The 27,343-nt window shown below is 32.1% G+C and overlaps 1 protein-coding gene across 8 annotated transcripts in view; it reads left to right on the top strand.

Moving 5' to 3' along the window:
• Positions 1 to 17,366: 17,366 nt before the first annotated feature.
• The window catches only part of LOC130452882 (uncharacterized), a 46,974-nt gene continuing 36,997 nt past the window's right edge, over positions 17,367 to 27,343 (top strand). For 2 of the 8 annotated variants that reach the window (XM_056792379.1, XM_056792378.1), the window contains exons 1-2: positions 17,410 to 17,759; positions 24,140 to 24,238. The gene's annotated coding sequence lies outside the window, so the exon portion shown is untranslated. Of the gene's footprint in view, positions 17,935 to 24,139; positions 24,239 to 27,343 lie in introns of all 8 variants that reach the window. The other 6 variants (XM_056792375.1, XM_056792377.1, XM_056792373.1 and 3 more) reach the window with 6 other exon arrangements.

Below are 27,343 nucleotides of genomic sequence, written 5' to 3'. Positions count from 1 at the left end.
TTGTCTATTCCCTATTTGGATCGAGTGCGTCTTAATTTCTATGCTTATGATCTTTGTTTTGATTTTATCTATGTTAATTTGTGTGTAGGTATGTTTATACACTTCGAAATATTGATTAAAGATTTTTTCGACCAAATATAATCATATCATCGGCTTATCATATTCCCGTTCTTGTGACTTTCTCCATTTTCCATGGCCCTGTTTTATATCTTTTTAAACTCTTTTTTATTTCTTTTGCGGAATCAATATGCAACAATCCTAAATTGCATTATTTGTTACAAATATTTTTTATATTTTATGTTCTGTTCTAATGTAACTATTGGTGTTGCTCAACAAACTCGTAATGATTTTTATTAGATTTCAATTTATCCCTCTCTTTTTTTATATCCTACATAGGTCTCTTGTATTTATTGTATCAAAAGTTTCTCCTATTACAATACACTGATGTAAATATATTTTTTTTTGTATAGCCTTCTTCGATTATTGTTTCATACATATTGTGTCTTGTATACCTCCATTTCTACCATATTCTTTTTCATATGATTCTGGCGATGATTTTTACTCAGTATAAAAATTTGCTCGACAGTAGCAAGTTTGACAAATGAATTTAGTTTCTATTCAAGGCCCAGATGAAAAATCCTGAACCGTTAACCAATTTTCGTAGGCTAGACATTTATCGGAATCTATCCTGTCTTCCGAGGATTTTCTATAACTTCCATTGCAAAAAGGCATATAGCTTCCTCACTGTCTAAAATTGTAGCTTTCTTTTGTGCTTTTGATTTTTCGATTTGTATCTTACGGTTTACCATTACTTTTCACTAGAGGGTATATATAGGTGGTTTCCAAAATGACTTTTCAGATTCAGTTTGTTCAAGATCTGCTACCGCAGAGTTAGTTTTTTGTAGTTGACGGTCCAGTCATTTAAGCTTAAATTAGGTAAAAATCTCGGAATTCGAGATACCCAGCTGTAAGTCTGTAAATAATTGTATATTGACACCCTAAAAGTTGTCTCAAAACCTACATATGGTAGGGTGTAAGCAACTATTAAATTTCAAGGTCAAAGGTCACAAAAAACGGTTTTTTGCGCTTTTTTTAAAAATATCTCATTTCCTATGGGTTTTTTGCTATTTGTATTTATTATTAATATTGTAGAATACAAAATTCTCTACAAATATTGTTCAAAAAAATTTTTTATACGGTGAACCGTTTTCGAGATAGAGGGCGAAGAGCGCGCGGTCACAGCATCACTCCAGGTCAACCGGTGCCTCCGGTCGAAAACGCGCCATATATAGTTGATGAACTATCGATAAATCAATTATTATAAATATTTGTCAATTTTTATTAACTATTATATTATATTTTATCATTTTTTTCCTAACTTATCCACTTTTTATTCAGTATTAATTTATTTAACAACACTTACCTGCCCATCTTATAGCAGAATTGTTAATGAAAATATAGGAATTATATTTGAAATTTAACCTAATTAATAAATTATGAATTAATCTTTTCATTAAAAAATATTGAATACATTTATCTTTATTGAAAGTAAAGAAATGGAATAAAGGCTACAAAAAGTACAATTTATAATTTTAATCATCTTCTTCCTCTTCATCGTCGACTTCTGGCTGCTGGTAAATTTCAAACTGGTCTTCATTATCGTCTTCAATGACATTTGTCTCAAGTTCTTCCATGATGTCGGGGTCAAAGGTTCCATCTTCGCTCTGATATTTAATTTAATATTTAAAAGCTGCACAGGTTTATTAAGTTTTGTAGACTTAACGTAATGCATATAACGAAGATGATCGAGACTTTTCACAGATTTCGGAGCATTATAGACTGCCAATAAGGAAAAAAATGATGAAATATAATAGTCAATAAAAATTGACAAATATTTATAATCATTGATTTATCGATAGTTCATCAACTAGTGATGGTGTGACCGCGCGCTCTCCGCCCTCTATCTCGAAAACGGTTCACCGTATAAAAAATTTTTTCAAACAAAATTTGTAGAGAATTTTATATTCTACAATATTGATAACAAATACAAATAGCAAAAAACCCATAGGAAATGAGATATTTCCAAAAAAGCGAAAAAAACCGATGTTTGTGACTTTGACCTTGAAATTTAATAGTTGCTTACACCCTACCATATGTAGGTTCTGAGACAACTTTTAGGGTGTCAATGTACAAGTATTTACAGACTTACAGCTGGGTATCTCGAATTCCGAAGTGAACTTACTATAATGACTGGACTATGATGATGTTTCATTCTGCCCCGGCTAGGTCTAGAAAGTAGTAAGGAAATTGAGTGACTGGCTCTATCACTCTATCACTGCAGTGGCTACGTAAGACAATATAAAAGACACCCCAATCAAATCACTCTTCTTAAATGCGTCTGAAGTAAAAGGTTTCATACCAGACTTTTTCAAATAAGTCAAAATATTTAAGATTTAAATTCGCTGATAAAAACTTCTTTCATGCTTGTTCTATTATCTTATCTTTTTGACTGGATGATCTCTCATATATTTATCCATTCCTCTGCAAAGTTCTATCTGAATTGATTCAAATACCGCCACATCTAGCGGTTGTAGTCTATATTTCCGTCGATGTGATATTAAAAAATTTGAAACTACCTAAGTATTTACGTGTTTACTGTTCACATTTACTGTTTTTAAATTATATCCATGAAAATATTATTAACTTAATCTTTATGCTAATTTTTCAAATTGCTTTATAAATGGAATGAAGTTTGAGTAAAGGTTGAAGCTGCGATCCACGATGCAATTTTTAATATTGCAAAACTACTTATCGAATAAAATATATGTGTACGGCAAATGAAACGTATAATAAAAAAATCGTATTAACTTCTTTTTTTTCTCTTGATCCTTCCTCCCATAAATCCACTGGAAGAAATTACAACCAAAATTGAAAAATACAATCCTAAAAAATCCAGGATTTGATGTTTTCACTGAAATTAAATATAATAATTAATCTACCTTTAGAAAAAGAAATCTCTCTGTTCGAAGATGGACAAGACGGAAACAAAAGCACGCCGTGGTATGCCTTCTGCAAGTGGTTGGAAAATACCTTCCATAGAATGTGAGGTAGAGAGAGAGAGAGAGAGAGAAAAGAAATTGTTCTATTGAATAAGAGAAAAAGAGCATTGGTTTCCAACTATTTATCTCGCTATTAAAATCAAAACTTGTTATTTCTTTCTTTACATTTCCACCCCTGGAAACTTCTACGTCATGGCAATCTAGTTAGTCCTTCAAGCCCACTTGAATAAGTTCCGATAGCTCGCTATCTATCAATTTTAACTCTATGATTCCAACTGCATAGTACAATTTTGGAGCGATCAAGATATTATTGCGGCCACACTTTTTACACGTGTGAAACCAGCTTCATCAGTGAACAGTACTTTTCCAACAAATGTATTATCAACTCGTTGTTTATCTAGAAACTATATGCAACACCAGTAAACACCTGGAACGAAATTATCGATAGAATAAACTTCCATTAAGACGCTATAAGGCGGAATCTTGGAATACTCTTCCAAGTTCAAAGAAATACCCTCCGTAGACTCCGGAAGTGTGTAGAAATGCAAGGCGGCCACTTCGATCATTTATTATAGTTTATTTTGGTTTTATTTGATAAGTTGTAGGCTAACCAACTAAATTTTCAATTTAAATTTTTTCACGTAACACGATATTCGACAGTATTCAGTTCAATTTCAATATATAATTACAATTTATGATAGTTTTCATCAGAATGGCGAACAGTTTCTTTACCATATACAACGATCTAAAAATCTACATATCTCCTAAACCATAAATTTGATCGAGTTAAACAAAGATTGAAAATTTATCTTTAGATTCTACCGGTTGTCCCTGTAAAAGCTACGGATTGTTAACCATGCGCATGAGCCGCCCCAGGCCTTCAGATAGGAGTGTAGAATTATTTATTCCGTCAAATTCACATACGTAATCATCCATCAAAAATTCGTATTGTTCGAATGTATAATTTAGAAAATACACTTAAAAATATGGTCTGATTTCGCAACATTAAAGGTCTATAATTCAGAAACGAGGGATCGTTTAAGAAAATTTTTTGGGCACAGATTTATTTTCACGTCATATTTTCCCTCCCGAATTTTTTACATCAAGTATATCTACACATTTTCAGTTTATACAAAGTTAAGTTGGTATTTCGTTTCTAAAAAAAACTAGTTGGCGCTTCTTCATATTTCAATGATATTTGTGCTGCTCTAGTTGGCAGTGCCGCACAAGGACTTTTACCGCCTGTGGGAAGATACTTTTTAACTTTATGCATTATAAAGAAAACTGAATGGAGTTACTTTAGTCAAAATAAAAGTTATTTCCAATACATGGAATGTAAGTAATATTTACTAAACGTATATAGCAACAGCTGGCAATAAAGTAGAAGACTAGTAAGTATACTTACATCCCGTGAAGTATATAAGGTTTTCTCTCCTTTTATCCTTGAATTTTTATTAATTAATTCGATACTATGCACATGAAACTAACTTTAACCGATTTCTAAAGCATCATAAACATTCTTATTTTATCGACAGCGTCGAGCTATCAAAAATTGAGTGAGTGTTTATTGAAGGAAATGGTTTGGAAGCAAACCCATCAACCACAGTTTCATGGTTGAATGGTGTAAAAGGTAAACAATTTGTTTTGTATAATGTAATTGCTGCATCTAATGAAAATATGATTAAGATCATCTTGAGAATTATCCTCTCAGGTACAGGGTTATTATCTGCTACCCAGCTAAGCAAGATGGGCAGGATATCTCCCATGACTAGTTTTCAATCTAAATATGTATGCTGAGAGAGATTTCTATAACATCCAAACGGATATAGAAGAATTCGCAAAAATTGCTTGTATCAAATCTGTTGAATTAAAGCTTCTATCAAGTTTAAAGAATGAATATTCCATGCCGAAGTCCAAAGAAAACAAAGAATTATTATCACCAAAGAGTGCTAGGGTAAGTTGACTTACAAGCCGCCGCATACTAGGGGGAAACACCAAATTATTGGACATTTTATTGCCGGGGTATTGGCCGTATAAAAAAGTGAAACGTAAGCACCCATAATTTTTTAACGAGGAATCGATCTCTGTGTTCAAATTTTGGTTGTGATATTCAGGGTGGCCGAGAAAACATATTTTTTTAATAGGAACCTTATGATTTGATGTCATAAATTGATTCTACACCCTATTTCTTTAGGTCACTTTTTTTATAGGAGCAACAGTATAAAAGGGTTACTGGGTTTTTTGGCAAACCAAAACACCCCCTTTTTACTGGAGTTCCAAAATCGAGAACCCACCAAATGTCTCCCAGATACTCTATCACACACTACATAATTGTACATAAAAGGATTTTTGACGTCTCACGAGAAAAGGGGATGAAAAAAATTTTCATAACCTAACCTAACCGCGTATTTTCAGCTACTTATATTTTGTGCTTATGTTTAGATGTTCTATGACACAAAAAAACTCCTTCATCCGTCATATTATTTCTATTATTTTTGCAGTATCTTCCTATAAGTGAAAATTCGGTTTCTTCACACCAAAATTATCTATATAGTGTTTTTTCAATTTTCTACGAAATTCGCAACAATCTAAATATAGGTACAAAATATCAGTAGCTGAAAATACGTGGTTAGGCTGGGAAACATTTTTTCCATACCGTTTCTTTGCGAAACGAAAATCTTTTTAGGTACAATCAATCCATCTAGTGTGTGACAGAGTATCTGATAAAAAATCGAAGCCAATCGGTGGGTCCCCGACTCCCCTTCCAAATTTTTCGCGCACAGTGAACTCCTTTTTCTTAGGAAGATTTCCGAGTCCAAGGTCATGAATTCATTCTCAGTGTGCCTGGTCATAGTCTTTGAAGCTTACCTGGTTTGTTTTAAAAAAAAATTAAAAACGTCCCGATTTTTGTTCATACTGCTATTAATGCCACCCCGATACTGATTTTATTTCTTTATTGTTTTTACAATTCATGAGGATAAAAAGCATTAGTAAATTCATAAAATATAAATAAACATTTAAAAGAAAGAAACTGGAAATTATAGGCACAATATTTAAAAAAAAAGCAAGAGCTAAAAGGAAAACATTTTTGTCTTGTAAACCGAGACGAACCCCCAGGTAATTATTATTCGAAAGTAAACTATAATTGTTATTGTTAATTTCTGTGGTCATATATTTCTGATTTTGAGTGATTTTCGTTATTAATGTTTTTTTTTCATGTTCTTTCATTACTTGTAGTTGATCAAAATAGTTGAGGACATTCTCCATTGACGATCGTTTTAATAAGATTTCTCAGGTGGACTTTTTTAATTAACAAAAATTGACGATGGACAATGATAATAGAAACTAGTGCATAAAGAAACATACTTTAAGCAGTAGTATGTTAAAAAACGTATTATTAAGGTCTCCGTAGTGTAGTGGCTAAATTACGGGACTTAATTGCGGGAGGTTCCAGGTTCAAGTCGCACTGATGTCATTTTTTATTTTTCTACTTATGTAGTAATAACTATCTTTAGATGGCATTTATATATGGCGAAGAAAAGAATTGTAAAATTTAATAACACAAATTCGTTTGTTATTTTGGTAATTTTTTTCTAATCTTGATTGAAATGTTCAAAATATTAATAAACATATAATATATTTTATTAAAAAAAATTGTGTGTGTCAGCTCCGACGCACGACTGGAGATTACTCCTTAAGTTCGATAGTCTAACCAGACGCAAAAAGAGTTTATTTAACTTAAAAAAGGTTGATACTGTATAAAAGGGTAAATTTGTTAATTAATGAAAATAATATACATATATAAATATATATTTATTCAATTTATTCATTTCATATACATTTATTATGACTAATCGACGAAATATTTTACATTAAACTTTTTGCAATAGTCAATAATCTCGATAATTCATATTGGGTTGATTATCTAATTTTATGTGTTGTTTTCAAATATCTATTTATATGAACTACATCAATAATTATTTAATAAATACAAATTGCACATGCTCATACATATAATACATGAATTATAACGTACCTTGCAACCACGTGTTTGTTAGATGTTCCGGCAATATCATCTACACCTCTTTCTGCCATAGTTATTTGAAAATACTTTTAGTTCACTTTAGCGGAACACAATGATAAAAATTAAAATGTCACAATAACAATATTAATTATTGACATTTATAATAAAAACAGCAATATAAGTATGTTGACACTGACAAATTAGAAAGTTGCGCATCATAGGGTGCGTACCAAAAACGTAACGAGGTCATTCATCGATAGATTTTACTCCTCACATTTTTCTCATACCGGGCCCCTTATATATGCAAATCGATTCTTAATGAGTAAACTCCAAAAATTACCTTTGAACTTCTGTATTTTGATAAAATTTTCGCTAGTAGGAAAAATATTGTATGCAATTCGTATGTAAAGGCATCATGTGATTGTCGTGTATACACATTCGTCAAAAAGAGGCTACTTTACACGCTTGTTACATAAATAGCTATTTCAACAAAAATCAAAGTAAAAGGAAAAACAATATGCTTTATAAATGAATAATATAAATTGAACATTGAATAAAACAGATACATTTTTAATTATTGATGATACATGTCACATGAAAATATAAAAAAATATCCCAATATTCTGATATGCAGATCACTTATTACAAAGACATGTTCTGGAATTTTGAATCGGCGAATAAGTCTATAACTTCATTATAAATTAATTTATTAGGTATTAAGGATATATCTGTTGCAGTGGCGTTAGAGGGGCCCTGTATCAAAATTAGTTGGGGGGCCCAAATGAAGGGTAAAATCTTCCCCCAAAAGAAACAAAAATGATTGCATTAAATTAAAATAAATATTTATTGATTATAAGTTATCGCTTCCTCCTAGAAATTGAGCTAGCCAAACAATTCAAATTAAATATACACTTTTCTTGTCTTTTTACGTCAAATTGCTTATTAAATAATCTATAGCTGAAGACGATTTCAGTTTTTCTAACATTTCTCCCTCTATAGACAATAGTGACAAGTCTGATAGCCGTTCCTACCCCATCGAAGTCCTTAGGTAATTTTTTATTATAAATTATTAATTTTGAAAAACTTCTTTCAGCTGTTGCGGTCGTAACTGGTCAAGTGTCAAGAATAGAAAGCATGCTGTTATTACCCCTGGAAAACTTGATGCAAGGCTATTGAATTTTATCAGCAATAATTCCATGAGTTCCTTAATGGAATGATTTTTTTAATTTCAGATTTTAAGCATGTTTTCGGAGCAATTAATTGTTCATGAAGATTAACTGAGATGTCTCTTTACTGTATTTAGCCGACAGTTTTCTCAAAGCATTTTTTATCACTTCGTTTGAAGAAGATAGGAGTTTCTCCTGTTGTGATACTTTAGGGGCCTCTGTAACCCGGGGGCCCCGTACGGCTGATACGGCGGTAGCTACGCCCCTGATCTGTTGATATCTCATATTAAGGCTATTAAGCTATTGTGGAGATTTAACAATTTTATGTTTTTTGAATGACCGTTCACATGTTGCTGTGGTCGAAGGTAAAGTGAGGTACGAGGTTGTTTTAGAAGATTCCAGCCTAATAAAGAAACAAGACGCTCTTTGCAAAGTCATTTTTATTTTTCTTCTTTCATGCCCACATACTTATTCCATTCCCTTCGAAATAATAGTTCCCGTCTTTCCCCTCAAAATAGGTGTTTTCTCATACTAGGATCAAGAAGTTTGTTTTCAAAGTATTTATGAATGATATGACTATTATTACTCATTGAATACCCTGTATATAACTCTCGACTGGTATAAGCTTTGCTTTGTAACTGGTTTCATATTTTCTAATGACAACTGATTTAATAAAGTCCGAAGTTTAATGTAATATTTTTATTATTAAGACTGTATTTCACTTACTTAATTTATTTACACACTTGTATCAGACGAACTCCCTATTTATAATAGTTAACTATTTCCTACTTCTCAGCAGATAAATAAACTAGTATTTATGCCCAAAAAAAGCTCTCCAAAAAATTCTACAAAGTAAACAAACAAACAAACAAATAAATCAAAAGACCTTACTAGAAATTAATTCTTAAAAACAATTCTAACGAATCACCCCTGTATATATAAAAACTGTAGGAAAACAATATTAAAGGACCGACATCACGATCTATTTCGTGGACGAGTTCGTAACATTAAGTTGTTCAACTGGTATACTGAACTGCTAAGCTACAGAATAACAAACAGTGCTTTGCTCAGGGGTACATAAGGGTAAAGTCATGTGGTGAACGATGCCTTAAAACTAAAAGCAACAAACAAACAACATTGTCAAAAGAAAATTGTGGTAAAAAGCAATAAAGAATTGCTAGGCTATTACACTTTTTTCTCGTTGAGACGACGGGACCGAATTTGACGAAAATAATATATTTTTCAAATGAGTGTACGCAATTCATTCGATCAAATACGTGACATGATAACATGAATTGTTTAAACTCAAATAAATTTGATTTTATTCATGTTTGAGCTTGAAGTTTAGCTTGCAACGAGCCAACGAGCGGACAAGCGTTTTTTCCTGTTTGAGCTTGGGATGTACGAAACTTTGAAATTTTGTTTTTTTGTATTTTTACAGACTTATGTTTTACGTTGTGAATGAAGGTGAGTTGATTTAAAAGTTATTTTCCATTTTTAATTTATTAATACAGTAAAAGATTAAAACTTGCATCTCAACAATCATTTTATATTTGATTATATTGAGAGAGTGAAAATGCTTCATTGCCAAAAAATTGTTTATAATTTGTAGAGAGCAGCTTGTAAATAACTAAAAAACAAACACACAAATTACCGAATAAAATATAAATATACAGTATACAAAAAATATTACATTTAAAAATGTATATGTGAAAATTTATATATGTAATATGTAATAATTTGTATTAAAAATCAATATTAACATCAACCTAGTGTGAAAAAGTCGTTCACAGGCTAGAAGCCACTTTCCAATAAATATTCCTTCAAATTCTTGCGAAATGCGGTAAAAGATGTTATAGATTTGATTCTAATTGGCAAATTATTATGCAATTTTTTCGCATTGTACATTATAGAGCCCTTAACTGATTCTGAATTTGGAATAGGTAAATAAAGAACTTTAATAGCGTTCCTAAGTGGATAGCTGTGCAATGATCTTTCTAAAATTGGAAAAGCGTGCTTACGGATTAGACAACAGATTCAAATATGAATAAGGAGGGAAAAGTCAATATTTTGAATGTTCCGGAGTGCGTCCTATTGAATAATCTGAGTGAAAAAGTCGTTCACAGGCTAGAAGCCACTTTCCAATAAATATTCCTTCAAATTCTTGCGAAATGCGGTAGAAGATGTTATAGATTTGATTCTAATTGGCAAATTATTATGCAATTTTTTCGCATTGTACATTATAGAGCCCTTAACTGATTCTGAATTTGGAATAGGTAAATAAAGAACTTTAACAGCGTTTCTAAGTGGATAGCTGTGCAATGATCTTTCTAAAATTGGAAAAGCGTGCTTACGGATTAGACAACAGATTCAAATATGAATAAGGAGGGAAAAGTCAATATTTTGAATGTTTCGGAGTGGGTCCTATTGATTAATCTGAGTGAAAAAGTCGTTCACAGGCTAGAAGCCACTTTCCAATAAATATTCCTTCAAATTCTTGCGAAATGCGGTAAAAGATGTTATAGATTTGATTCTAATTGGCAAATTATTAAGCATTTTTTTCGCATTGTACATTATAGAGCCCTTCACTGATTCCGAATTTGGAATAGGTAAATAAAGAACTTTAATAGCGTTCCTAAGTGTATAGCTGTGCAATGATCTTTCCAAAATTGGAAAAGGGTGCTTACGGATTAGGCAAACAGTTTCAAATATGAATAAGGAGGGAAAAGTCAATATTTTGAATGTTCCGGCAGTGGGTCCTATTAATTAATCTGGGTGAAAAAGTCGTTCACAGGCTAGAAGGCATTTTCCAGTAAATATTCCTTCAAATTCTTGCGAAATGCGGTAAAAGATGTTATAGATTTGATTCTAATTGGAATATGATTGTACAATTTTTTCGCATTGTACATTATAGAGCCCTTAACTATTTCCGAATTTAGAATAGGTAAATAAAGAACTTTAATAGCGTTCCTAAGTGGATAGCTGTGCAATGATCTTTCTAAAATTGGAAAAGCGTGCTTACGGATTAGGCAACAGATTCAAAGATGAATATGGAGGGAAAAGTCAATATTTTGAATGTTCCGGCAGTGGGTCCTATTAACTAATTAATTAATCTGAGTTAACATCTTATAGCTCTGGTTTTGTACTGTGAATAATCGATCAAATTGAGTCGCATATCACGTAAACATCATTTTTAATTGAAGTAAATTCAAATAAAATAATTGATAAACACTAATATTACTATTTACAAAATTTTATAAATTTTTATATTCGACAAAATACTTTTGAGTTTGGGTGTGAGACGTCGAAACATTCCCATTTCTCATGAATAATTTGTCAATTTGTTTACTTATGTAATAAATTATTCACAGTAAACAACAAGATATCAGAAGAAATTGCCTGAATGCCAAAATTTGCTGAATAAAAGAAAAAGAGAAGAAGAACTGGAAGGCCATGTTAAAATTACGCTTTTTTTCAAAGCCCGGTCTGCGTTGCTAAATATTAATAACAACAATAACACAGCTGAACCCCGATATACTGAATCTGGACTTGAAACAAGTATCAGAAGCAGATAAGTAACTGATCTAGAGAGCAATCAACATCTTCATGTTCCTCTAATAATGTGAACTCAACACCCTTAAAAATTACCTCCAAATATGAATCAATTTATTAGAATTATGTCAATTAGTAGAACGTTATTATCAAAACAAAAAAGAAAGTTCGGAGTCGGTGGTAAATGTTCTCTAGAATTTTACCGACAAAGAAAAAATTGAGCGTTTTAGATTGTTGTATTCCGAAGTAAAAAAGTCTTTTTCCAGCTACTAGTGTAAAACTTTTGATAACAGGGAACATGAACATTTCAACATTCATGAAAAGAGCATACATCCCAAATTACTAGATTTTTTCAAAAGTTGTAATCAAATTGAAATAATTTATTCTGAAAAATAATGGTAACCCTGTAAAATGCTTAGAAATTATTTCCGAATTCGTTCCGATTATATCAGAACATACAAAACGCTTTCAAACAAAAGATAACAAAAACTATTTCGGAGATTAATACAAAATGAAGTAAACAATTTTATCGATGGAAATATCAAATCCAAAATTTTAGAACTAACTTACTACTACTACTGTGGTCACTCAAATCCAAGTTGATTTTTGGCCGTGTCTATAATTTTGTATCTCATCTTCACCCACTTGGTCATTTTATCTTGCTTTTGATCTATTCAGCGTCCACAGTCTCCACCCTCTTCTTATTGTTGTCTCTTCATCCCTTCTTCTCACATAACCCAACCGCCTAATTCTTCTAATCCTTATCACAGCCACAATATCTGGTCGTCTGTACCTGTCTCTGAGTTCTCTGTTTTTAAGTATTCTCCATACTCCTCATTCGAAAACTAGCCCATATATCTTCCTTAATATTTTATTTTCAAATGTTATTAACTTCTTCTGGGTGTGCTTTGTTAGTGTCCACACCTCAGCTCCGTACAATAAAACTGGCATAATGGTCCACAAAAACAATATTGGATTTGAATCCGCGAGTTTTTTTCTTTCCTTGTTGTCATCATAGCCTGAATTTAGTAGTTAAGTGCACTAATTTTTATCATATTTAGATGCTCATGTAGGATCCTTAAAACATTTGTTTTGGAAATGCCGTTCTTTAATGTTTTCTGGAGTGGTCACCAAAGTGGTCAAAAGAGGTAAATTTTCCATTGAAGATGATGGCCGATCGGGAAGGCCAGTTTCTGTGTCAGTCCTCGAAAATATCGATGCAATTCTTGACATGATTTTATCTGAAACACTGAATATTTCATAAGAACACGTTCACCATATAATTCACGTCAATTTGGACATGAGAAAAATTGCTGCAAAATGGATCCCCAAATGTTTGAATGTTGACCAAAAGCTTGCAAGGGTAGAAGCATCGCATTCTATCTGTGCTCGATTTGAAAACGATGTAGACTCCTTAAACCGAATTGTTACTATGAATGAGACTTGGGTACATATCTACGATCCAGAAACAAAGCAACAATCGAAGAAATGGCGACACTCTGGTTCTCCAAGACCTCGTGTCCATAAATCTGCTGGAAAATTTCTTGCTTCAATTTTTTGAGATTGTCATGAAATAGACATAATTGATTTTTTTGGATAAGGTATTCGACATTACTGACCACTCTACGGGAGAAAATTAAAGAGAAAAGACGCGGGAAGTTATCCAGAGATGTTTTGTTTTTTCAGTACAATGCCCCTGCACACAAATCTCATGTTTCCAGGCAAAAAATTCGTGATTAGGGTTTGAATTTCTAGAACACCTCCCTTATTTACCAGATTTGGCTCCCTCCGACTATCATCTGTTTCCTCAACTTAAAAAAAGTTTAAAAGGTCGTAAATTTTCTTCCAACGAGGAGGTAATAAAAGCTGTGGAGGTCTGGTTTGCAGAGCAAGAAGAAACATTTTTTTTAAAGGTTGTTGAGTAATAAAATATTGAAAAACATTGAAATTTTGTGTGGTTCTATAATAGGCTAAGAATTTTTCAATATATCCTCTTATATAAGGTCAATAGCTCATGGACCGCACTACGTAGATAATCATAACATCGGGTGGATGAGAGATTCCAATTCTTCTTGGGTACTATAATAATTTCGGTTTTTATCAAAATATTTATAAATTTAAAAAATTATTCGAACGATTAAAATAATGTCAAAAAGTTGAAAATTTAATGAACGACAAATTTAGCAATAAACGAGAACATAACTGCTGTGGATCTTGTTAAAGTATTGCAAGATTTACAAAATTTTGATTAAAAAAGTTATTACCTCTCTTGAAAAAACTGTATAGAATTAACGACTTGGGGCTCTTTTTCTAATTCGGGTATAGTACTTTATATATTTTATTATCTTGTTGATTTGACTTGCTAGTGCCGAACGATCTTGTTCAAAACTCAAAATGATGAAAAATGATTTAAGATCCACCATTGGGCAAAATCTTCTGAGTAATTTCAATAGAACTAGACTAGCTAAAATAAGGAAGATTCAATTAAACATTTTGCAAAAATTCAAGCACGAAAAGTTACCATTACGGTCACATATAGAAAATTTATTTCTATTCGCTTCCCGTTGCAAGTTAGTACATACAGAAATTACAATAAAAATAGTTTGATGGACTAAATTGGAATAATTAGGTAAATGCATAAAATTAGATGTTTCATAGTATGTTGTGTATGTTTTGTATTTGAATTCTAGAAAGATTTGTGACATGTGTTTATGCCATTTATATATCATTGATAAGCGAGGGTAAAAAATCCTTACTGGCGAAGACAGTGAAGATGGAATCGATTTTAATGACGATGAGATAATAGTTCCCGACTGTGATGTTATTAAAATTCCAAATATTGCTTGGAAAAACAATAAAGTTGTCACGATGGTGTCGGATTTCATAGTTGAAATGCCCAAAGACCAGGTTCGAAGTTATGACACAACAAAATAAGAGATACGTCAACATTGATCTATCTAGATAGTGAATATGATAGGCTTGTTCCAACCTGCTAATCTGGACTATTCTTAGAATGGTTATTGGAAGCGTTTAAATTATATTTTCTGTGCAATATCCGGCTATGCACAGTTCTGGTACCAGTACTTGCTGTCAAGTATCGAAAAAACCGTCCAGGAAACGGTTCACGGATGGTTTTTGAAGGGTTGGAACAAACCTAATGAATACATGGGTGGTGTTGATTTAGTATCATGGGATACTATAAATCTAGTACGACGGTGGGAAGTACGTGTTTTCTACCATCTATTAGATCTCACGAAACAATGACAAGAATATGTCTTCGACAGATTTCAGACGCGAGGTAGCTGAAACTTTGGGCAAACTTCGATTGAAAGTGACATTCAAGATAAAAAGGACCTATGCCACATGTTCCTCCTGCTGTAGTACTTCCAGATTAAGTATGACACTGGTCAGATTGGTTAGAAAAAAGGATTAAGTGCAAATTCCCTAAAATAAGTCACAAAATTTTGTCTATTTCAAAATTCGAGGCTGGAGGTTACAAAGGGTTAATCTTCAAAATTTCACATATTGTATTATTGAAATAATATATTGTCGTGTTTTTATTTAACGATCAGTTCCATCCTGATATGTATAGACATGTATTTTCAATGTACTAATTTTTAGTGCTTTTCTAATATATATAGTCGAAGAAATACAAAAAAGGACAAAATCTAGGAATTTCTGAGCACCAAGACAGATCACGATGCATCAAATTACATTCGAGTCGGGAGAGTTCCAGAAAAACGTCGTGAACAAAAATTATGAATGAGAAATGAAAATTGCTTTTGCACAGAGAAAAATTTGAAAAATGCATCTCGTTTTTGAGCTCGCTGAACACAAATATCATGACAGAGAAGGTAACCGGGTATCTGGTGACCAGGATGGTCGACATTTACGTCGTCTACTGGAGTCCTGTCAAAAATTCGTTATGAGAATAACCCTGGGGGTTTTCGAAGTCACTAAACACGAATCTCAAAAAGCGATGACCTGAGAGGTACCGTATCGTGTAAATGGGGCTTTACGGGGATCAGCAGCACAAATCTCATTGATTGTGGTGGAAACTAAAAGAACAGTATTTAGTCCCCATAAACAATAATAGAATTGCCTCGGCCATCGAACATAATAAATATTATGCCAAAGGAACTGCAGACAAAGAAATGGAAGACAACGAAAATGCAGAAAATGAATTATAATGCAGAAAAAATAAAAATTGAATTATTTTTTCACTATTTTATGTAAAAAATGAGTGATTTTTTATAAAATTAACCAGTTGCTCTAAGTTATACCTGCAATTCTTAATAATGAGAACCTCGTGCACTCTTTCTATCGTGATATTCGTGTTTATCCACCTCGAAAACCCCGATTTATGAATTCAGCCAATTTCATAACGAATTTCTACAGGTCCCCAGTAGACGACGTAGATGTCGTCCACCCTCGAGACCAGGTAGACCTTTTCTGTCATGATATTCGTATTCAGCGACATCGAAAGCCCCCCTAGTAGTAAAATTCACTCTTCAAAATGCATTTTCCCCTGCACAAATTCAATTTTCATTTATTACTCATTATTTTTGTTCACAAAGTTTCCAAAGGCTCTCCCGAATCGAGTGTTGTATCTTAATCAGTCTTACTGCTCAGTTCTGTGCTCTATTTCCCTGACTAATATTACATTTGAAACTACAATACAGAAATTTTGCGTAGTACCTAATACTTGTATGGCTTGTACTTGTATAATATAAAAATGAAAATAAATTTATGAAAATACTCTAATACCACTCTCTTACTTAATGCGTATTTACAGAACGTAATACTAATTTAAGTCGTTATTTTAAATTTGCTCAAGGATTGTACCTATTCCTATTTTTTTTTTTTAGTATTTTTCACCTTTCTACACTATTATCGTTTACTATGCATGGTCTAAGTTGGAGCTTTGAGATAGTGAAACTTAATCAATACAAGTGATTTTATCGGAAAATCAGAATCCGTAAAATCTCACATGCCCAATCTAAAACCAAAACAATGAATGGCTGACTGAAAATCCTACAATCGAAGATGTCTTATTATAAAAGCTGTTATTTTATAGTATTCTTGTTCTAAATAACGTTTTAAACCACAATTTTTCAACAATTCATTCTTATTTTCAATTTTTAAAATGTATAATATCAAAACAATGTCATTACGTATTGAAAAAAATTCCGATTCAATTCAGCAAAAGTGACTCATCAAACCAAAACTTCCCAACGAAAACCGTAAACAACTAGCATTATGTATCTACGAAAATGCTACGATGCTACGTCACTTATGATCGAGGCCGTGCTACGCCACATTTTCAACATAACTAGCTACGATTCTTCCAATTGTATAAAATATTTTTTTACTCTCATACTGAGAGACAGTATAGTTATACCTCCCCTCTACCTACATTCAAGAGAAAACATAACGAGATAACTTGAAATAAAGATAATAAAACCTTGAACTATGGCCGAATATTGCTGGAAAATGAATTAAAAATAATAATTTTGAAAGAAAGACGGCGTTTTGCCAAGCCTCCTAGTGTCAGAAAAGCGAACTATCGCAGTAATTCCTGGCGAAAGAACCACGTCCCTATCAACATGACAAGTTAAAATAATATAAAAGTTTCGTCACAGAGTGAATGTCTGCCTAGTAAAAATACTTCGGTTTTAAAGCGGAAATAACCATCAAATTTTGAACATTTTTGTGGATTGTATATCGGTAATATCTATATTATTAGAATCTAGTAGAAAATTGAGAAAATTCAGCTTCTATCTAATAATTTTAGATAAATTTATTAGCTAGTTCATAGCAAACATGTGTCTCGTTTAGGCTTCGGACGTGTTCGGTAGAGCTCGTTATCGTTGATAGAATACGTGCTTTTGGTGAAACGTGAAACATCAGCGACGCATATAACATAGGTGGCGTTGTGTGACAAACAATCGGGGTAAGGTAAGAAACCCTTCATTTATTTTTATGGCTGTCTACGAATAGTTAAAGTAACAGTGAAATTCGGTTAATGTTTTGTTTGTGTTTGTTGACGGACGTGTAAATGTGACAAAACAATGAATGGATGACCAAGTATCGTTGTGAAAAGTGAACTGTTTTCTGAGGAAATCACTAACAGGTCATTAGCATTGTTTATACTTTTTCACATTTTTCTGTTGCTGGGGGTCTTAATTCATGAACTTTGACATTACTTACAAAAGCCCAGTCATTATTGGAGACACTCTAAATCTTTACAAGCATGTTTTTATCTTATTTAATATGACAATAATATTGAAAACCAATTCTAAACAAAGTTATACGTAAGACGTGCTGTCAAATTATTGTGGTAAGCGTATACGGTTTTATAGCAGGCCGGTACATTCATAGCGCTAGATGAAGGAGCTGTGTTGGAAAAGGAGCCCCCCGGAATAAGAGGGGGCCATATCCTGTTCGTCGTATAGGGGGCGCTGCATATAATATATCATTAAAGGTATTATACTAAAAATAAACAGAGTTAAATACGAATAGAAAAGTGGAAACGTATACAAATCTTGATAAGTTGCGAGTAAGGAGGTTAGGATGTTTGAGAAATTGAATAATTATGAGGAATAGGGCTGCACACAGTTAAATTTATTATGATGTTAATTACTAGTATCAAGATCTCATTAACTAATGACAATTTCTATTTTTAATGAATAGTACAAATAGTTTAATAGATACATAGGCGCGATAGTATACATATATCTTAATAGTTTTTGATTCTAAGAATATACAGGTCAGCAACTAAGTTTTCCGATATAATTTGTGTAAATACTGATCAGATAAATATTTGTTTGGGAATTATTTATCTGATATATTTTAAGTTGGGTAGATTTTGGATATTGCATGTTTCTATTGTCCATAATGAATATAGTGAACTAAATGAAGAAGTTCACACCAAAGCTGTAACCATGAACATATATGAGAACAATTTGAGATTTTATTGGCAATAATTTTGGAATTTGCGAATTGATAGAAGTTTGATTAACTTGCATCCTAAGTTGTATTGCATTGATGTTTTACCAGTTTTTAATGATTATAAAGAATTTTACACTGTACAAAGGATGAACTTATTTTGATTTAATAATAAGTTGTTTTACATGAAGATACAAAATAATGATTTTAATGATATAAATGTAAAGGTATGTCATAGTTAAACATACAGGATGACTCACAACTTGAAGGATGTCGCAAACCATCAATAAAATTGTATTTTAGAAAATTTTCCTTACATATTATATGAAGTTCAACTGGAGTTACGTTTCTTAATCCCTGTCGAAATATACAGGTTTGTATAAAAGACAATGAGTTTGATTTGAAATTTTTTTTCAGAGTCAGTCTGTAGAGATTAAAATTGATAAACATATTGGTACTTACTGATAAAACACACGCGCGGAACTTTCCTTCTCATATTTTATACATTAAGTCGTAAAATTTAGAAACATGCTGAAGATTATGATGTTGCTTATAGATGATGGTAAACAGTAAGATGAATCTATACATAAATTTCAAGATGAGTATCTCCTTATGAAAATTACTATAAGTGATCTATATATTCAAAGATAGTAGCCACCCCGACAAATTATTTTTACGCTTTCAACATTTCTTTGTTCTTAATTTGTTCAACTATAAAAACTCTACTTGAAATATGCTTTTGAATTGTCCCCCTCCTATTGTAATTTTTAACAATAAATGTCTATTCCTCATTCTACTTTATAACTATAAAGGCACCAATTTGATGGTCTGTTTAAATTTTTTTCAATAAAAAAATTAAGAAAGAAGATATAGAAAAAAATTGAATTGAAGAATAAAAAAGGGAGGAGGAATAAGTTTGGTGAGTCCATATGAGGATGGGTCATTCAATATCAAATCAATACAAGGTATATATATACCCACCTCAAATATTTTGAACATTATCAAAATTACATCGGTATAAATTTAATATAATTAATTTAAGAGCACAAAGTGTTTTTTTAAAATCAAATTGGGATACCAATGGGTTAATAATTAAATAATAATATTTAAATGCAATATTTATAGGTTTTTGTTGAATACTGTTGAGCCTTGATTTAATATTTAATATAGTGATGGTGACTAGTAATGGTTAGTTCGACTAATTCTTTCATGAACTAACAAATAACAGACTATTTGAAACAAGCAAAGCAACACTTATCATTTATTAATGACAAAGAAATATTAAAGCATCTGAGATTGTAGTAAACCTAAATATTTCTGAAAACTATAAAACAATAAAAAATGTAACTCAGTATTTCCACTGGACAAGTAATCATGTGACAATACAAACCATTTGTGATATATTACGAAGAAGATAGTAAACATAATAATTCAAGTTTCATTGTAAGTCCACTATATTTGGAGCATAACAATGTTTCTGTATATACATTTCAGAAAAAAAGTTTCAGTCAGTACCAAAAAAGGTCTTCAATTACTTAAATTAATGTTCCCTTCAATATAAAAAAAAAACAATCATTTTATGTGAATATAAGGAAGACCTATTATAGAGGCATAAGGCAAGTTTTCTGCTATCATCTAAGAAAAAGCACCATGTGACTTGATGATCTTATTTCAACTGGAATTAATTTCATCTTTTCCATACAAGATGAATGAATCCGATGAACCGGTTCACTCAAGCACTTTTATATTATTGATACAAAGTAATATCATATGCTCATATGCCTTTAATGGTGAGTGTATTAAATATATGTGTATAAATAAATTAAATACCAGTAAAGAAATAGTGACCGTTCAAAAATTCCCTGGAAAACTGCTAAAGACATAAATTAGTGGATATATAACTTTATATGACAAAAAGTGGTGTCGAAGTAGAATGAAGGTGGAGTAGAAAGTAAAATTTTTGCATATGCTAGCTCTTCATCTAAGTATACTTACCGGAAGGTTGGTCATGCAGGAAGTTTTTTCAAATTTTCAGGAATTGAATTGAAAAATTCAAAATATAGAATTTGATTTCTAAAAAATACTTTTTATAACAAAGTATTTTTCATCAAAAGAAAGGTCATTTGAATATAAGTAAAATAATTATCATTATCATCTCTAGCTCAATTAGGAATATTATCTAAATTTGAACTGATATTTTTTAAAAAGAATCGAATTTTTTTTTAAACTTTCACAGCATATTTTATCAAATTTTGTGGTTGCCAGGTTGATACCATGTGTTGTTTTGCTATGGATTGACCCCGGGATGCTTGGCAAGCGGTATCTTGTTCAGAAGATTATGGAAAACTCTATTCTTTGATACTTTGTGTTAATGGTAGCTCTAAATGGTTTATATGAAGCTACTAATATATCAAAAAATGAGTATCTTCTTTTCAAAGATCTGGTGATGGTTAAATCGCTGGTACCCATTGTCCAGTCCATTTACCATAATATTTCTCCTCCAAATTCTCCACAGCGCCATTTATCTTCAAAATTAGGCGACTCAATTACATTTCTAACCTCACTGATTAAATTGGTAATTTAAAAAAATGACAGATGTAGTTGTCTGTTTTCTATTGGATTAGAAAATATGCTAAAATAAATAAAATTCATTTCGTAAAATATCAGTTTTTAGTCCCGATCTTGTGATGATAAAGCATTTTCAATTTATTCAACATTACTTCGATTCACATCTCTGTTAGGTCAAACTGGAATTAGTTTACCACTCAGGAAAAAATATGGTCTGCTAGTAGAAATAAATGATCAATTTTAAGGGTCTTCCGGCTCAGTAATTCGACTTGATTCAATGATTTTTTCTAGTTTCTACTAATTGAGGACTTCACCGCATAATCCAAATCTTGTTCCACAAAACCATAACAGGAATCGAATGATTGATGCCCTTTTAGCAGATACAATGGGAAAATAAAAAAAAAAGTATATTCTTTTGTAACGGAAATAAATACAACTTCATTTTACAAGTATAATGGTGTTTATTTCAAGTTGATAAGAGATAAGATTAGTATTAACAAACTAACAAAGTTTAGACGTCTGGATATATTTTATACCATACGAGATCCGATCCATAGAGGTACTACGTCATCAGCGCAGATTGTGTGGGAGAGCGGTCGACCTATTTGACAAAATGCTACTGGCTAAAGTGCTATTTTGGCGACAAAAAGTTGATTTGTTGATAAAAATGGAGCAGAGGCTTCAGACAATTTGCCCCAAATAGACTTCTTTGCAATGGCCACAAATAAATATTTTGTTACTGTTAAAATCCACGGGATGAACCAGATGAACAGACAAATTGATAAAATAACGTATTTATTGGGCAAAAACGAGATTTTTTGTGCACGAACCTCTTAATTTTGAGGTACCAAGTTTTTAAGTTCAAATAAATAAATTACATTTAATTTTGAGCAAATTCGACTTAGATTTTGTTGGACTTAATGTGTTCAAATCAAAAAGAGCCTGATTATCCTCACAAAATAATTAAAATAATATAGATAATGCCTGATAACTAGCAAAAGGTGTCAACCAACTAAACAAAAATGTAGTTTTATAAACGTCTTTATAACAAAATATTCCGTACCACATTTTGATGATTTCGTCATGAAAATAAGACTGATTTTGTTTTTTACATAAAAAAATATTGTAGTGGTCAAATTTGCCCAATGTTAAACGTGAATTATAAAAATTACTAGCTTTTACCCGCTCGCTTAAAGCCATCAAAGAAGGAAAACAGATTATTACAATAGAAATGAATCCATATAATTGAAAGCAAGAGTTATACTTATTTTGCTCAAAATTCGCTTTGACTCATCTGTAACACTCAAAGTTTCAAAGCCTCTTCTGGTTCACCAAGTAATGGAAGTGAAACTTTACTACCGGAACACCACATTCCAATAGTTTCATCTTTCCATTTGAAAGCATCGCAACAGTGACATTTTTTATTAATTGAGCCAATAACAATCAAATGATGATTATGATATTAAATTGAAGGATCTTGTTGAAACCTAGTACCATTGAATACCGACCAATCCTTTCGCATGAAATTACGACGGCGCTCTTCTAGCTGTAGCGTAGCTTTTCTTTTTGAATGAACTCGTACCTGAAGAGGAGTTTCAGTTGCTCTCAAAACACTTTGTCATTCTGTTTCCTGATGTTTTCTCAAATATGCGTGAACCGAAGATTCTTTATTTAGTGCAACTTTTTCTGCACGGGACTTTTGCTTCCGAGGCATTTTTAAAAAAGAACAGAGTAGGAATTAAAACCAAAGAATAAGATTTAAAATAATAAATAGCATGTAACCACAAAAATGACACCTAACTTCAAAAATTCAAATAGGTCTATACTGCATATATACTGACAGAAAAAAATAACAATAAATAAAGAAAAATTCCAAACAGCTGAAGCTATAGTCAATTGGATTGTATATAGTAGCCGTTGGTAATACAGTGCAATTGCTTTATATCTCGTAAATAATATAAAGAAAATGTTTTCATAAAAGTATCCTATGTTATTTGTAATACCTCCAATAATATGTGTACAAAGTTTTATAATGATCGGTTATGTAGTTTTCGCGTGAAAGCGTAGCAAACAAACTTGCATTCACATTTATAATATTAGTAAGGATAAGTTCTGAAAATCCGATCGTGCCTTTTTTTTTCTTTGACAATAATCAGGTTAGATCTCGTCGCGCCAATGCAAAAAAACAAAGAAATCAAATAACAAGTATCATCTACATTACTGTCACAATAATATGTCAAGCTACCCTGTATCGTAAGTTTTAAGTTTTGAATATGCTATTCAAAAATCATATTCAACTCGAAAAGATCTTCTTCCCAAAACCGCTTACTTGTACTTGATAAAACAGTATTCCTTTTACTGCCTTGTCTTCATTGCATCACACCATTTTTGCCATAATTTTTCTTCCTTAGGGATACTTAAAAATACTTTAGCAGTAATAGTGGTGTTGGTACATTTGGTACAATACATCGACATCCTAACAAAAAATAATACAATGGTAAAACAAAACAATATGGTATAGAAATTGCTGTAGTTTAGTTTAATTAGAAACTCGATCGGCGCTGGTGACGTAAGCAAGCGGTTGGCGCGTTGCAAGAAAAAATATATAGGCGGAGTAAAAATATTATACTTTTAAAAATTTATATTAGCGCTATAATGAGTACTAGAGATGTTCGGTAAATTACAAAATGTATGTAATGAACAATCATTTAAAAATTTAAACCCGACATAGTTTTCAGAACCAATAAAAAACACTTACTTTGTTTCTATGTCATGAGTTTTTATTGTATCGCATTATGATTATTTTATTTACTTATTTCCAGGAATTCCCCATGACCCTAAGTCTGCTTCAAAATCGAGCGAAAACTATGTACCCGTTAGAAGCAGAATATCCCGGGAATCGTTAAAAAAAGAACATTTCGGTAAGAATAATTTGTAAATTTTTACTAAAAAATTTGTAACTTTGATATTATCTTAACTTGTGATATAAATTTAAAACATTAGCTATATTTTCTTAACTCAAAACTTTAATTACACTGTTTATATTTATACGCTATGTTCTTCTGGAATGTTCAACTCGCTCGCTTCGAACATTCTAAATGTTTCATTAGACAGGAGCGGCTTAGGGGCTACACGAATACGAGACTTGTAACATATCGTCAATTGTTTATTGATTTTGCTAATGCTACAATGTTATCGGCAAATATTAACTATTTTAATTATATATTTGGTTTTTCATATATTTTTGGATCTTTATAGTCTTATTTTATATCACTGATGAATTAATAGACTCAGCACATATCCTTGTTTTGTTCTTACTAATTTTCTCAACTTTGTTTTGGGGATATTTTCATTATTATAAACATTTTTACGGTTTTAAACGATTTCTACTCCTTTATCAATGTAAAATTTCCAACTGACCTAAAACTAATTTGTTAGTACGAGTTCAATAGAACGTCACAACACATTTTTTGAACTTTCTATTTCTTAGATCTTTTTTTTATGTTCTTAATAAGTCTCTTTTGAAATGGCTAAATTAATTTCAAAAAAGTTTTGACCTATTTCTATCTACATCAAAATATGCCTTGTCATTGATAATTAGCATAATTATATTAATCACAAATTAATTTTAACCAAGGTCTTACATACAGGTCTTGAAATCAAGCCCAATTTCTATATAGCAGGGTGGTTCTCGTGTAGTCCAGGTTTTAAGTGTTTGAAATAGCCATAGTACGACGCTGCTATCTAGGCATGTACGTGGGTAGGGTAGAAATGAACAATTTGACATAAAAATGACAATGAACGAATTTTTCTATGACTGCTATGTCATTTACGATTTATGTGAAACGTTTCCTACCAATGTCATCATACATTGTAATCTGAAAGGCTTCTTGATGCTCATAATCATTGCTCATTTTTGGATTTTTTTTCAATATTGGACTGTTTTTACATCTTTTTTCTCTCGCGAAGCTGCTTCAGTGACGTCACTTTTATCAATTCCAGCAAAATAGAATTCATTAGCCATTTTTTTTACAAACTCCACCAAGTTAGTGGGACAGTGTTCCCTAGTGTATCGTTTGTTTAATTTGTTCTTATTTGCGCCGCATTCTAGTTTCCTGCATTCTTTCTTTAGATTTGATTGTAGCCAATATTTTCAAATATATATCTGTCTTCATTTTTTCTTTCATTTCTTCTCTCCGCTTTGAATCACGAGACCTTTTCCGACGGAGGTGTTCGGCATTAAGCTCAAGATTTTCTTTTAATTTCCGCCCGCATTTCTACGAAGCAGTCACCTTGTGTTACACTTCTATTAAATGTATATCATCAATAGTAATAAGTATATATTATTAGTCATGGCATTTAAAAACAAATTACGAAGATAGTCTCAGAATTACATGGCCTAATCTAGAGATGGCGGTAGTTACTAGAAATATTACTTTATTAGAAAGTACACAATCTATACAGCATATGTTTCAAGTTTGAAGACGTCACGTTGTTTGGTGTTTGTTTGGCAGCTATCAATAGTGAACTTTTTCAGTGGTTAGTTGGTTGGTACAATACTTCTATTCGAAGGGCCTTAGCCCAACGAATATAAAAGCTGAACTAGATTCTTCTGTGGGTGAGACTGCTCCTTTATTATCAACAATAAAATATTGGGTAGCAGAGTTTAAACGAGGCCGTATGTCCTGCCAAGACCAGCATCGCAGTTGTCGACCAAATGAGGTGACGACTCCAGAAATATTACTGGACAATCATCGACTAAGAGTGCACGAGCTAGCAGTCATAGTAGGCATTTCTAAAATTTATGTTACATCGCATATTAACTGAAAATTTGGACATAGAAGGCTCTGAGCAAGATGGCATGGAACAAAGTCATGAAGATATTTCCATCGAATGTTTGGCAACTTTTCACAGAAATAAAGCCAAATTTTGCGCCGTTCCATAATTATGGATGAAACGTGGGTCCTTCAATTCCCACCCGAAACAAAAGAACAATAAAAACAATGGACTGAAAAAAGAGAACCGGCACCAAAGAAGGCAAAAATTGTTCCATCTGCAGGCAAGGTCATGGTGTCGGTGGTTTTTGTGCGCGTAATTTTAATTGACTTTAAATCTTGAAAAATGAGAAACCATCAATGGCGACTAAAATGCGAATTTAGTGCAAGGTTTGAGCGTTGAAATCAAGCAAAAACGGCCGCATTTAGCTAAGAAGAAAGTGTTGTTTCATCAAGACAATGCTGCAGCTCACACATCCGTTATTGCAATGGCCAAAATTAATTTTCTGTTGCTAGACTCCAAAAAATGGCTCAGTGGTTAAAGATGTTTCAATAATGAATGAGTTAATGGCTATTTTGAGGAGTTTGACGATTTTTATTATAAAAAGTATGCCAGACTAGATGCACAACTGTTGTAGCATACGTACTGTACGCATACGTACATTCTAAAAAAGATTCAAACAGCTCCAACTCTGTACCTCGGAATCTAAAGTGTTCCATCTTAAACAACAAAATGTCTGAATGTACGCAGTCAACGGCATTAGTTAGATCACACGTGATGACATACGTGTTTTTACCCTTATCAAGATCCTCAACTGTGCCCTCAATAACGTTGAATATTGCCTGAATAAATGACAAGATATATCGACATAGAAAGATATTATGAATATTGTCACTTCAAGTTTAAAGGGTAAAACATAACCTCAAACTTGCAGCAACAGCTATTACGTGATGTGTGATTTTCAGTTTGATGTTGATATTTTCAAACGCTCCAAAGAATTCAATGAGGAGAAAAATATTTTTGCAACAAAATACGACTAATAACATGATTAAATGTCGGGAATCGTCTACAGTGAAATCGCCCCAAGATATTGTTTTAGGAAACAACGGATCTTTAGGAAACATACACATACACGTCTGGTTCCAGTTCCGGCAAGCTACATTCGATTGTTCAAAAAGAGTTGTCAAAGCAACAGTCAGAATTTCTTGGTTCCCGTTATAAGGAGTGAAACATGCAATAGGAACGGAAAC

The sequence above is a fragment of the Diorhabda sublineata genome, chromosome 2 (assembly GCF_026230105.1).
Source record: "Diorhabda sublineata isolate icDioSubl1.1 chromosome 2, icDioSubl1.1, whole genome shotgun sequence".
Classification (NCBI taxonomy): domain Eukaryota; kingdom Metazoa; phylum Arthropoda; class Insecta; order Coleoptera; family Chrysomelidae; genus Diorhabda; species Diorhabda sublineata.
Note: the sequence above shows the minus strand (reverse complement) of the source record. Positions and strands in the feature narration are given on the sequence as shown.